This window comes from Mustela erminea, chromosome 9, assembly GCF_009829155.1.
Source record: "Mustela erminea isolate mMusErm1 chromosome 9, mMusErm1.Pri, whole genome shotgun sequence".
Classification (NCBI taxonomy): Eukaryota; Metazoa; Chordata; class Mammalia; order Carnivora; family Mustelidae; genus Mustela; species Mustela erminea.
The window spans coordinates 94,095,582-94,110,647 of NC_045622.1; the positions used below are offsets into that span (position 1 = coordinate 94,095,582).

The window sequence follows — 15,066 nt, forward strand, 5'->3', positions numbered from 1 at the left end:
AGCATACATCTACCGTGTGACCCTACCATTCTTCTCATAGAGATTTACCCTGGAGAAGTAAGAGCATATGGATACACATATACTTGTCCACAATATTTGTAGCAGTTTTTATTTGTAGTAGCTGGAAACTGGAGGAAAAACACTCAGTATCTATCAGATTTAAATGAATAATCCTGGTCTGTCTATACAATAGAGGGGCACCTGGGTGGCTCACTGGGTTAAGCCTCTACCTTTGGCTCAGGTCATCTCACGGTCCTGGGATCGGGCCCTGCATTGGGCTCTCTCCTCAGCAGGGAGCCTGCTTCCCCCCGCCCGCCTGCCTCTCTGCCTACTTGTGATCTCTTTGTCAAATAAATAAATAAATAAATAAATCTATACAATAGAATACTACTCAGTAATAAATAATGAATGAGGTGTGGAGACATACAAAAACATGTATGTATTTAAAAATAATTATGCTGAGTGATTGAAGCAAGATGAAAACATATTTTATGATTCCATTTACATAAAATTCTAGAAAATGCAAACTAATGTTTAGTGATTGAAAGATCAGTGGTTGCCTGGCATAGGAGTGGGGAGGGTCAAGCTGTGAAGGGCAAGAAGGAAGAATAACAAAGGGGCAAAAAAAAAAAAAAACCTTATAGGGGAAATGGATATGTTCATTTTCTTAACCGGAATGATGATTTTACTGGTATATACAGATGTCAAAACATATAAAAGTATGCATTGTAGATAGATTCAGTTTATTGTATGTCAGCTACATTTCCAAAAAGCTATAAAATATTATCTTCATGCAAAAGCATATAAAAAATGAAATGCTTGAAAAATGGAATGAAATGGGTGCCATATATGTTCAATGAAAACCACAAAATGTTGCAGAGAGAAATTGGAGAGCAACTGCATAATGGAAAGATGTAGCATATGAATCCATCCAGAGACTTAACTGTGAGGAAGGTGTGAGTGCTCCCCATATTCTTCTGCAGATTGGGAGCGGTCCCACTGAAAATCCCAGAAGGCTTTTTTTTTTTTTTTTCCAGTTGAATTGAAATTGACAAGCTTGTTCTAAAATTGAAACCTGAAAAATAGCCAAAGCAATTTTGGGAAAGCAGAGCAAAGTTTCAGGACTCCCTTATTTTAAGAATTACTGTAAAGCTACAGTAATCAAGACACTGTGGTATTGTTGTCAACTTAGACATATACATCAATGAGACAGAATAAAGAGTCCAGAAATAGAACACACGTGTACGGTCAACTGATTTTCAACAAAGGACCTAAGTCTGTTCAATAGAGATGGGACAGTCTTTTTCACTAAGTGATGCTGGAACAATGTGATAGCCTTATGTCAAAGAAAAAAAAAAAATCATGACCCTCACCTCACACTGTATATAAAAGTTTAACTGGTCCTAAGAATGGAAATTTAAAAACTTCTTGAAGAAAACAGAGGAGAAAACCATAGTGTGTCCAGGCTAAGCAATGATACTGAAAGAGGAAGCAAGTAGATGACTCATAAAAGAATAGATAAGTTGGACTTCTTCAAAATTAACAATATTTGCAGAGACACTTTTTTGGGAAAAATATTTTTGGAACATATATGTGATAAAGAACTTTTAACTGGGCTGCCTCCCTGGGTCAGTTGCTTGAGTGTCTAGCTCTTAGTTCCAGCTCAGGTCATGATCTCAGGGTCCTGGGATTGAGCCCCATGTTGGGCTCCTTGCTCAGTGGGAAATCTGCTTGAGATTCTCTCCCTTTGCCCCTTCCCTCGCTCTCTCTATCTCTCTCAAATAAATAAATCTTAAAAAAAAAAAAAACTTGTATCCAAAATATGTAAAGAACTCTCACAACTCAGTAAGAAGAAAACAAAGAAGTTAATTTAAAAAAAAAAATGGGCAAAAGATTTGAGCAGTTTCACAAAAGAAGATATGTAGAGATAAAGTGACATATGAAAAAATTCTCCACATCATGGTCATTAGGGCAATTCTAAAATAAAAGCACAAAAAGTTACGAAGACATACCCCCTAGAATGACTAAATAAAATTTAAAAAACTGACAGTACCACATGTTGATAAGGCTGCGGACCCACTAGAATTCTTGTATGTTATTGGTAAAAATGTGAAATGATACAACTGATTTGGAAAACAATTCAGTTTCTCATGAAGCTAGACATCTACTTTTCATATGACGCAGCTTCCGAAAGAAGTTAAAAATGTACAACTGTACACAGAGACTTGTACTCGTTATTCATAGCCTTATTCATAAGATCCAGAACTGTATATGTCAGCTGGCAAATGGAAGAATAAAGTGTGGAATATGTATGCAATGGAATACTACTCAGCAAGAAAGAGAAATGAACTACTGATATCTGGAGCAACATGGAAAAATCCAAAATCATTATGCCAAGTGAATGAAGGCAGATGCAAAAGAGTACTTCTTGTGTGTGTCCATGTATATGAAACTCTAGAGTAGGAGGAACTATATTGCCAGGAATAGGGTGTGGGATTGACAACAGAAGAATAGAAAGGAACTTCTCAGACAGTGGAAATGTTCTAGCCTCTGATTGTGATGGTAGTTTTATGACTCTGTACAGTTGTCAAAACATACTTAAAATTGGTGATTTTATTGTAAGTGCATTTCAAAGCTGAAAAAATTGTGGGATGCAACTAAAGTTCTTAGAGGAAACTTATAGCATTAAATGCTTGTATTAGGAAAGAAGAAAGGTCTAAAAGCAATCACCTAAAAAGTTTGTTCTCTTCTAAGGACTTAGAAAAAGAAGAATAAATTATACCCAAAGCAAGTAGAAGGAAAGAACAAAGATAAGTGCTAAGAAAGTCAGTGAAGTAGAAAACAGACAAAGTTAACAGATCCAAAAATTGACCTTTGGGAAATATTAACAAAATTGATAAAACCCCTAGCCAGAACCCTCAAAAAAAGAGAACATAAATTATCATTGTTGTGAATAAAAAGGAATTAAAGAAGGATTGCTATTATAGATCCTACAGACATTAAAAGAATAATGAGAATATTATTAAAATTTACATGAGAGTAAGAATTCTTTTGAAGATTATAACTTAGCATAAAATTGAATAAAATTATATAATTTTCTATTAAAAAAACTGAGGTTATCAAAATCTTCCTATAAAGAAAACTCCAGGCCCAGGTGGTTTTACTGGTGATTTCTTGAGAATAAAGTCATAGTTTTAGGTTGGAAAGAAAATTAGAGATACTCTATCTTGCTCACTTTTAGTTACAGGTGAGGCCTATCCATAAGCCATGTGAAGCCCAAAAGTGACGTGCCCGGTGCCATCCAGTTAGCAGGTGACACTAATAAGGCTTAAATTCATTTTAGTGGTATTTTCACTGTACCACGTCACTTATAAAAATGTCATTATATAACTGAGCTTACAGAGAAAACCAATTATATGGAATTATAATAATCATTACTTAACTATTCTTATTATTAGCTGTGTACCACTCAAACCCTTGTTGAAATCTGTCTGTGGTGAAGATAAAAACACCTGAACATTTTCTTTATTATTCTAATATTCACAAACAAGAACCCATATCAGTCGGGAAAATAGAGTCCATAAAAGTTGTTCCAATAGAATGGACTTAATATATGAAATTTTCTAATACAAGGTATCAGAGAGCTTGAGAGAGCAAAAGGGAACCCTGAAAGTGTCAAGAGATGATGACTGCAGGACTCAAGGAATAAAGGAAAGGAGGGAAGTGGCTGGGGTCATTGGAACCTACAGGCTTAGAAGAGAGTCCTTCCTCTTTCCCAGCGGTGGGCCTTAGACCTTCGTGAGGGGCCACTGATTGGTTTCTGCTTGTAGTTCTGAGGGTCCAAATGAGACTGGTTCTGGCATGCTGGAAGAACCTAGAACCACCTCCTGTTGGGGTGAAATGCCACACTGCTGGGAAAAGCAGGCAAGCTGGGAAGTAATTCCCTTCTTCATTTCTCCAGTTCTCCAGTCTCTCCCTGGTGTCCCCCTACTGACAGGACCTGGAAAAAATGAGATATTTTTTGCAGTCTCAGCCCCAGGATCACAAAACACAATTTAGGAGGAGTTGGGGCTTCAAGACAACAGCTTACTAACTAGCACAGCCTACCCACCTTTACTTACTCAGTGTCCATTCACACCCTTGTACACATGTTTGAACTTCCTTAGAGCAATAATAACAACCTTATTCTTTCACTAAGAATATGACCTGTCCTTCACACATAGAAAGACCTCTCATTCTTTGCCCAGAAATGGGAGACACAAAGTCCCAATGTTCATATCAAATTTCTAGGTAATTACTAAGTCCTTCTTTAGTCACAGGTCTACTTGAGTGTTCTATAACTTAGTGAATGAATGATAGACTTCCAATCCTGGATGAGATTGCATAAGCACATTTTACCCTATTCCTGGAGAAAGAAGTCAGGCTGGCAAGGGCCCTCAGGACTTGAGGGATGCCCCAGCAATGAGTTTCCTTGGCTCCTTCCCTTCCTCTCATTTCTCCCTGTCTCCCTCCTTACCATCCTACTGTATAACCCCAGCCTCAGTGCTAGGAAGGCCATAACATATAGATAAAAACGTAACAGATGGAAACAAACAGAAAACAGCAACAACAAGAAAAACCCACTTTCTCTTGCCAGAGGACTGGGAAGAGGGCAGCCCTGTGATGCAGCCCTTTTTATTGTATCCACTCGGCTCCATGCAGTTGCCATGAAAAAACCATTTATAGCCCTGCCAAGTAGGTGCTGTGTCTGTGGAGGTTGTCATGCAGAGCCCTGCTAGCCATCCTCCCCCTGCATGAACAGGTGCAGAGACTATGGAGCAGGTGTTCTGTCCACCATCCCCAGCCTGCAGCAAGTCAGCCTCATCCTTCCCAGAGTGAGAGTGAGCTGAGAATGGGATTATTTAAATGCATGTTGAAGTCCTGGGGGGCACTCTGGCCTCTCCTTGCAAAGCAGCCCATGGATGGAACTAAGTAGAATCAACACAGCAAAAGTTGTGAGAAATAAGAAAATGGTGGTGTAGAATACCAACCAGGTTTCAAAAATTAGCCTCTGGATACCACATAAGGTGGGTAGACCAGAAGAGCACTACCAAGTCTTTGAAAACTGAATTGTGATTCAGTCTACAGCCCACAAAGGTGGGTGAGGACATACATTTTTGAACCTAAACTCCCTGCTTAAATAGGGAAATTTAAAAGGAACAGAGTCTCATTATTCAAATGTAATATTCAAAATGTTCAAGATACAATCCAAAATTACTCGTCATACCAAAAATCAGGAAAATTGCAGTTTTGTGAGAAAAAAAACACAGATCCCAACACCAAGATGACACAGATGCTGGAATTATTTGACAAGGGTTTTAAAACCACGATCCTAAAAGATCCTCTGATAGGCAATTAATGAGCACCGTTGAAGCAAATGGAAAATAGAAAGTCTCAGCAAAGAAACATATACAAAGGACAACCAGCTGGAAATTACAGAACTGAAAATTATAGAAAATGAAATTTAAAATTTACTGATGGGCTCAGTGGGTGAATGGAGATAATGGGAAAGAATTAATGAACTTGAGGATGAATCGATAGAAATTATCCAATCCAAACAACAGAGAGAAAGTAGATTGAAAAAAAAAAAAATGAACAGAGTCTCAAGAATCTGTGGGACAATCACAAAAGATACATTTGTGTCATCAGAGTCTCAGAAGGAGAAGTGAAAGAAAGTGGTGCTGAAAAAATACTTGAAGAAATAATGCCTGAAAACTTCCAGAATTTGGCAAAGGACATTGCATTCACAGATTCAAGAAAATAAAGAAACCACAGACATCTGAGGAGTAAATTGTATAAATTTATGTACATTGTGTAAACTGAAGAAGTTGTGACAGGAATGCATATATCAAGAGACTAATAAATTGAAACACACACACAGCATGTAGTACATGGCAGGCACACAGGGCAAGGAAAAGATGCTTGAGTCTGCTTGAGTCAGAAGAGACTGCGTGAGACCAGAGTTGATGTAGTTTCTAACTTTCCTCTTGCCCGTCCATTCTGTGTTCCCTTTGCTCTCCGCCAGCACTCCAGCACATTCCTCACAGACCCAGTCAGTGTCTTTGATGGCTCTGGCACTATTCAGACTTCCTGTTTCTTCTTGTGTTCATTTTGAGATCTTGGGTTTTTCAGGGAATCTCTTCATTTCATTTGAGCTATAAAACGTATTGCTATGAAGTCAGTCAGGATATTATCTTACTGTTGTTTCAGGTCTAGAGGATCTGGAATGATGGTCTCTTTTTTACTCCTGGTATTGGTCATGTTGTTTTCACTCAGTGTCTTGGTCAGTGCTGTTAGAGGTATAGCAGTGCCATAATCTTTGCAGAGAGTCAGCCTGTGATCTTGTTGATTCTTCCTTATTGTCGGTTTGCTTGGTCCTTCATTAACTTTCCCTGATTAGTTTCTTCCTCTACGTTCATGAGTTTGAGTTGCCATTATTTTCCTAGTCTTTCAACTTGATGGTTTAGATTATTGATCTCAATATTTATTTTTCCAGTGTATGCATTTAAAGCTGTAAATTTCTTGGTAATTACTGCTTTTGGTGTATTCCCAAGTCTTGATTTGTCATATTTTTATTATCCTTAAGTTTAAAATATTTTCTAATTTCCACTGTAATATCTTCTTTGACCCATAGTTATATAAAAGTATATTGCTTACTTTTGCCAGTTTTTAAAGTTATCTTTTTTTTTCCAATTAATTTCTGATTTGATTCTACCCTGATAATCCATATGGCTTCATTGTTTTGAAATTTACTGCCTCTACAATCCAGTGAAAAGGTCCGTTTTGGTAAATGTTCTGTGTGCACCTAAAAAGAGTTTACATTCTGCAGTTACAGATTTAATGGATCTCGAGAGGTCATCTAGATACGATTAGTTATCTTGGCACTTTTAATTTAATTTAAAATTTTTAAAGGTTTTATTTTAATTCCAGTTAGTTAACACACAGTGAAATATTATTTTCAGGTGTATAGTATAGTCAGTCATTCCACACTTCCATAAAATACCGAGCACTCCTTAATATCCCCATCACCTATCTCCCCCCCCACTCCCAGCCCCAGCCACCTCCTCTCTGGTCACCAGTAGTTTGTTCTCTGTAGTTGAACTTTTAATTTGAATGTAATCAACATGTCGCCCTGCTTGTTCTTCTCCAAAATACGCATGTCGATTTCTTGTTATTTCTGCCCCCCCGGCCTTTGTCATTTCTATGGTAAATTCATTATCTTCATTTAAATTTTAAACAGTAGCTTAAATATTTAATATGTGAGAACCAAAGAGAAACGATGCAACAGACCTTTCTCACTGTGGCTCCAAATAGTTTTTTGAAGGAATCTGGAGAGACAGAAGTATCCCTCCTTCTGGGAATTTTTCAGAAAGAGGGAGCCAGCAGTCTTCCCAGTATCTAGAGCGGTTTTACTAGTGCTGCCAGGAGACGGAAGAATTGAGCAGATGACTTCCCGAAATCCCTTCGGGGGTAATGAATCTGAGGGGTAACGGTACGCGGTCGTTCCACGTGAAGAAGTGGCAAACTTCTGTGCCCGTGACGTGGCAGCCTCCTTCACTTCCCCGTGAAACACGGTAGGATCGCATCGTGAGGCTGCAGGGAGGCCATGGGCGGCAGCACGTCAGGAATCGAAGGGGGAGCACAGCCGTTCCTTTAATGGAGGACCACCAGAGCAGAGAGGACGGTGAGCCCAGGCCTATTCGGGTCGTGGTTCGAAGCTGTTGAGTCTTCAGAGGCCTAACATGCACTCGGGTGCAGAGCCCCGGCGTGGTTGTCCCAGACATGAGGGCGTGGTAGGGCAGCGCTCTCGTTAGAGCGGTGGAAGCATCGGCGTCCAGAGACCATTTGAAAGTGATGGGCTCCAGGGCCTGCTTAAGGAACATAGAGCAGAGAGCCAGGGGAGCTCGCAGACTGCACGCTTCCCTCCTGTGCGCCTCGTGTATGAGGTAAGAGAGAGTGGACTCGAGAACCCCTTTCCAGAAGGTGGTTTACTAGAGCTCAACTAGGTGACGTTAGTCATGTCTCCTGAGGCCTGTAGACAGGCTGAGAGGACCGGGGTCGCTGTGGGCCTGGTGACCGTTCACGGTGTGGAAAAGAAACATGGTATCAGAATGTGAAGGGACCTCCGAGATCATCCTGTCACTTGATGCTTTATTGCTTAGGAAACCGCAGTGCAGGGGGCACAGTTACTTCTTTAAGGTGGGAAATGGACATTGTCTGTCCCCCAGAAGGGACACAGCAGCAAGTGCCCGGGGATGAAAGGCCAGGCCACAGAGGAGAGACCTTCTGCCTTCCAGTGGCTGTGATTTGAGCCCACAGACATTTAGATTCGAGACCTAATCCTGGGGATCATTATTTATTTAATCGGGAGAAAACACAGGGGTCATTTGCCTGTTTATGTGGGTCATATTCCCTGTTGGAAGGCAGAGGGTTTGGGAAATGTTACGTTCCCTCTCCAGCCCTGAAATCAGGAGCTGAAGAATGCTCTTCTCTGGCCCTGCGTGTTTCTGACTTGTTTGACAAGCTCTAGTGAGCTACCAGATGTGGAAATTCTTTTCAGCCTGGGATAATTTATTTATCTGTTTATGTATTTTACCAGGAAAGTATCTATTGAGTTCTTGATACTCATTTGCAAGGAACTCCTGGGGGAGCAGTAGCCAAGTATAGTGTTACTTGAGTGTTTGATTTTTTTTTTTTTAAGTCTGTCTGCTTTTACTTCAAAACTAAAGAGCTGGGAAATAAAATGCAACTTGTTCCTCCTCCCCTCCCCCGCCTTAAAGAGAGTTTAAAACATGTGGCAGAAAATGAGCCAGGCGGACTTGGCTGAGTGTATGAACCCGTGAATTTATTTTTCCTTTCATACTTTGATCCTCATTTCCAACCATAAAAATTATTAGTAGCACTTAAGTGTTGAACATTTTTCACCTGAGAGATGTGGAACGCTCTTGGCTAATAGTACCGGTTATAAAATCAGAGCTTCACGTGGGGATGGGAATTGGCTTAGAGCGACTGTGTGTTTTTAGGCACACAAAAGGCTGATGCTTTCCTTTTACTGCCTGGGTTTCCTATAGGTGGCAGACGCCAGCTGAACCTCTTGGATACTAATAAATTATGAGAATTTATATTATTTGGTTCACAACTTCACTAGGTTAGGGCAAGTATATACTTTTCAATGAATCATGGCAAGCAAAATTGCATAGAATATCCCACTTTTTTCCCTGGAAAATATAAAACCATTTCGAAGTGCATTCTCCTGATAGAGGAAGAACCAAGAAGGAAAGTATGAACAGAAGAATGAGCTTGGTGTGTGTGGTCGCACGGGGCAGTGAGAAAGTGCCACAGAGGCTGGGTCCGGGGAGCAAACACGTGGAACAAGTGTTGGACTGGGTCTAAAGATGGCAGTGAGGACGGCAGAAGTTGTGTTTGGGTTAACAGTGGAAGCTAGGTTGGTCAGGCAATATAGGACCAGCGGAAAAGCTTATAGCAGTAAAAAGATACAGGTTTATAGAAAGGTGTGTGTATGTAGAAAGTGAATTTGAAACAACAGACGCTGAAGACGGGGAAAGCCAGGTAGGATAGAGGTGGAAAGTCAATAGACTTCATATTCAGATGGACTCAAGAACCAAAGAGAAGGAAAAGACCAGCTTACCCATAGCTCACATTTAATTTGTGATGAGGGAGCTTGGCTAATTGGAGAATTCCAGAGTTAGTAGAATTTAGAGATACCTATATGCTCATCCAGGGAGAGCAGAGAGATGATAATATCTGTGATTCAAGTCTAGTATCCCACTTTTTCTCTCCTTGCTAGACGAGCCAAGAGGTGAAAACAGCCTATCATAGTCTAGACTTCCCAATCACCTCTTCTAAAAGCCAGCAGATAACTGAAAACAAAACAAAACAAACAAACAAAAAGGCACGCTCTGTCCTGTTCATATATCTCCCAGCCTTCTGCCAGTGAAAGTGCCACAGAGGCTGGGTCCGGGGAGCAAACACGTGGAACAAGTGTTGGACTGGGTCTAAAGATGGATTCTCGCAGGCCTCGTGGCTCTGATCCTTCTGATAGGAAAAGACTTGCTTTCCTCCCTAGATGTAAGCCAGGTGCTACAACTAAAGATCTGCTCAGGGTTGTTGGGAATCCAGAAGCAATGTTCAGAGAAGTTTTTCTTGATGGTACATGGAACCCTGTCTCATCCTGCCATGGGCTCTCGGGCAGGCTTACCCTTTGGGTTCATCCCCAAGGCACAAAGCAACTCAGTTCTTCCATAGCCAGGACTAATAAAAAGCGAGCATCCCTAAATGAGGGCTCAAAATGCAAGGGCCATCTCTGGAGTGGGTGGATAATCTAATTAATGGAAGTGTCTCAACCTCCAGAAAGAACCAGTACCAGAGATTTCCATTCTTTGACCTCTTGGCTGACTCAGATCCTTGAGCCTTCGCAGAGTCTGACCTAGTGAGTGACTGAGAGATTCTAGCCTTTCTCTCTCTTCTCTGAATGATGGGCTGTCCACATGGCCCCCTTTGCTAGGATTCACAGTGAGCCGAGCCCATTTTTGGCATGTACAAAGTCAAACCTTGCCAGAGCTCTTCTGGGTCAGCATTTGTGCTGGGTCTGACACTAAAGCTTTCCAGTGTATCTAGATCCATTTTGCCAAAGCTGAGCTTTTTAGATTTATATGTTTCTTAGGACTTGTGTTGTGCCCTCCTCATTAAGTATCTGGAGAAGCAGATGGCTGTAAGCTTTTTGAACCTTGGGTATTATATCTGAATAAGAGTGACGGTACCTTTCCAGAGCCTGTCCGCAATATCCATACACTATTGAATATTGAAAAAGATGTCTTTCTGTCTTTCCTTCCATTTTTTAGTTTTCTTATGTACCCACAGAATGAGCATTATAGAAACTGTTGTCTTCAGAACAGTTGTGGGCCAAACGGCTCATTCCAGTGAGTGTCCCTGCCCAGAAGGTACAGTCAGAGCCTCCCTCTAGGAGATACGGGGAGGACTGTGGGCAGAGGCGAGCAGCTCTCTCTCTCTCTCTCTCTCTCTCTCGTTCTCTCCTTGGGGTGTTCCTCGTTGCCGCGGGCTCCCTGTGTTCAGCGTGGAGGAAAACCGAGGCGTCCGTTAGATCTGTCCTATCTCCAGCTTGCACTCATTTGCACCCGGGGCCCCCGGGAGCCGGGGAGACTGCGCCTCGGGCAGCCCCTGCAGCAGGAGCTGAAAGAGGACCCGCCAGCGCGGCCAGGAGCCCACGGAGGTGCTGAGAGGAGCCACGCTGAAGTTTGACCTCTCAGAGCCTTTCGAAAGCACCCAGTCCCCGCTGGAGAATAAGTCAAACAAATATTAAGGGAAGGAAATCGAATATGTATGCTGAACATTGAAGCAACATCTGAGCGTTTAAAAAAAGTGCCCAGCTGGGAATTACAATAGAGTGACACTTTTTTCTTCCCCACTGAGCCAATTACAATTACAAGTTCAGAATTTATTTACCTAGCCCTTAATGAAACGGCGGATGCTCCCTGTCCCAAAGAGGAGGGCGTGGGCATGGGCTTCCTGCCAGTGCATCTTACCATCGCTGGGTGGCTCCTCTGGGCAGACTTGCATCCCGGGCAAGGCAGGTGAGTGGGATTCAGTGTGTTTTCCACAAGCACTTACTTGTGCTGGACATTGCTGGTGCTCCCCTGCCCTTTCTCCTCCTGGCCCTGCGGGCTCCCCACTGTGCCCCGCATCTCTCCTGTCTGCAGCCGGGTCAGGCCCACCTGGCTTTGTAGCTCCGCGCTTCAAGAACTAATGCTTATAATGTGGGATAGTTATTTTAAAGAGGTGTTGGTACACTTGATGGTTTAAATAATGCGTACTTTCCCTCCCCCTGTTCCAAGGGAGATAGCTGCAAAGATATTCTAACCTGAAAGGATCCATATGTTTGAGGGTTCTTGTTCCAAAAGCTGCCTGTTGTCTCTTTGGGATTGATGACAGGCTTTGGCTGCTGCAGTTCAGAGCCTCAGCATCGGCTTACGATTTGGGGATATGGGGACTTTGTCTTGCGTGGGCTGCTTATCTGCCTTGATTTCAATAGAGTTGCTTCAAGGAGGTGTATGGGTAGGACTTGGCCTGGGGCCAGGGCAAGTGAAAGCCCCAAGCGGCAACTCTCGGGGACAGTGTCTGTAGCTTTCCAGAGAACATTCTAGGTTGTTCCCCAGTGTGAAGCTGCATCCTTCATTGCCAGTTGTAAAATGGCTTGCAGGAGCACGGATATGAGGCGGTGGTGGTTGATGGCTACAACGTTAAAAAGCAGTTGCCCGTTTTAGAAGACTAAGAAGAAAGTGTGAAGGAACAGAGTGGTCCGCTGACTCTGGAACAGTCGTGACTGGGAGCAGTGAGTCTTTGGAAAGCAAGGTGGACCAGGCTGAATGATGTTTACGGCTCCCCTCTTATGTCATATCTGCTGCTTGGTGCTGGGGCTCACGTTAATCTTGATTGCAGTTTGTTTGCTACTGTCTGTTGACTGGTTTAGATCAGGAATGGGCAACCTTAATTTCTAGCTTCCCGACCAGCCTTTGAGGTGGATTGAAGAGCTGAGGGTTGCGGCAGAGGTCCTGCTCTCATGTTGACACTCTGGTCATTTTGGACAGCTGGGTCACTAATTACACCCCCGGCCTAGATCTCTGGGACTGGTGGAAAAGCTCCCCTGACTTAGAGCAGAGCATTCAGGCAGGATTGTGTCCGCCCTGCGGACTCCTATGTGCCTAGTGCTGGATACAGAGTGGACGCTCGGAAAGTATTTAATGAATGAGAGAACTTAATGTGTTCAGACGTTGAATTTTCTTACATACAGTTTCTGGAGTAGAATTGGAAGGAGTTGTTCAAAGTTCAGTGATTCCATATTCTGTATTCAGTGGGGGGATCCAAGCAGGGGCCATCTACTCGCTGGCCTGCCAAACACATAGCAAAGGGTAATTTTGTACTAATTACTTACCTTGTTGGGGGCAGTGGGAATCTCAACCCTCACTTTGTAATTTAACTTTGTTCTCTTAAAATGAAATCCATAAAGCTTTTTTCTTATTTCCTGCTTTCCCACCCCCAGCCTAGAAGTAATCTTGGTCCTCTTAACTCTTTTTTTGTGCTTTTTCAACTATATCCTCGCTTTCTTTCATCTCTAGCTTTTTATGCATGTGACATTAGCTTTTCTAAATGGGAAGCTCCTTGGTAACAAGATATCTGCTTTGATTTTGTATTCACTCTTTGAAGTGTGTAAGGCAGTCCCTAAAAATTATGCTGAGTGAGGGATGTCTGGGTGGCTCAGTCAGTTAAGTGTCCAAATCTTGACTTCACTCCCGGGCATGATCTCAGGGTCATGAGATCAGGCCCCACATCAGACTCCACACTCAGTGTGGAGTCTGCTTGAGATTCTCTCTCTCTTTCCCTCTGTTCCTCCTGTCGTGTGTGTGTGTGTGTGTGTGTGTGCACTCTCTCTCTCTCTCTCTCAAAATAAGTAAAATAATTTTAAAAAATTATGCTGAGTGAAAAAACCCAATCTCAAAAGGTCACATACTATGCAAGTCCATTTATATAGCCTTCTTGAAATTATAAAATTACAGAAATGGAGAATACATTAGTGGTTGCCAGTGGATGGAGGGGAGGGTTAGAGATCAGCAGCAGGGAGCCTCGTGGTGACGGGAACGCTCTGTATCTTAACTGTGTCAATGGCAATGTCATGTGATGTCACACTCTAGTTTGCGAGATGTTGTCATTGTGGGAGACTGGCTGAAGAGAACATGAGATCTCGTTTATTTCTTACAACTGCTTTTCAATTTGCAATTATCTCAAATTCTTTCAAGGAAAAAAAAACAATGGTGGCTCAGTAGGTATCTGTTGAGTCGAGTGCATAAATGAATTAATAAATAGGAATATTCAAATCTCTCCATCCCCAGACTTTATTATTTTAGCTTGCTGTTGGAATGCCTTTCCAAAACTTGTTATTAGGATTGATATTTTTAAGGTGGATGAACAGCTCTGTATTTTTTTTTTAAAATGCCGTTGAGGAATCCTTCCTTTTGATGGTTTGGATTTTATTCTAGTTTTTGCCTTTTATTGTAAGCTACCCCAAGTCATTTTTTGGAAATGTGTGGGATATAAATAAATAATTTGAAAGAGTCCCTCGACGGCTTGATTTCCCCACCAGGACATTGTGGGGTTTAAGCAGACATATCGGGAGGGCATTAGACTGAATGAACTCATTACAGAATCATTTTGGAGCTACACTGATGTTTCAGCCAGAGTTACGGAGTTATGGTCAATGGCATGTCTTCCCTTTGCACAGTGAGAAGAAAACAGGGTTTTGGCCATTTTGCGGTAGCATCCCTGATTGCAAGTGGTGGAACTCACCCAGGGCAGTGACTCGAAGTAAAGAGAGTTTCTCCCCTTGCTGAACAGAGCTCACGTCTTTGGTCCCCAGTCCTTTAAATGGAGCCTCACCAAAATCAACTGGAAATTCTGAAGGCTCAGTAACGGTTTTGTATAAAAACTAAAATCTCTGTTTCCACTCGTGTGGGATTTAAAGAGAGTAGCCATTTGACTTATGATCACTATTCTTCTTTTAACTTCATTGAACCATCCCCTGAGGCCAGACTAAGAAACAGTATCCCCCTCCCCAGAGTTGAGGTTATGGAAATAAAAATGATTTCATGTTTAGTGGGTCCTAAGGAGTGCGAGATTGGAAAACCCACGACCCATTCCTGACCCACCCCTTCCTCCTCCCGTCGCCTCAAACTCCCGTCTCTCCTTCCCTTTGTTATTATCTCTCAGGGGATTCGTTGCCTTGTGAAAAATAGTAGTGGAGTTTAATTTTTCATTCAGGAGCGTTTTGCTTGTGTTTCCTTCTCTGCCGGAGCCTCACAGATTACAGGGCTCCAATGGGCCCATGGACGTCCTGTGTGGGATCCCACTGGACTGTTCCACAACTGACAGGGGCTCCTTCTTTTCATGGCATGCGCATGTGGCTTTCTTTGCTAAATGGGAGCCACATTCCTGGAG

The 15,066-nt window shown here is 42.2% G+C and overlaps 1 protein-coding gene across 1 annotated transcript in view; it reads left to right on the top strand.

Moving 5' to 3' along the window:
- The window catches only part of EXT2 (exostosin glycosyltransferase 2), a 140,475-nt gene that overhangs the window by 105,728 nt on the left and 19,681 nt on the right, over window positions 1-15,066 (top strand). The gene's annotated exons all lie outside the window — the stretch shown is intronic.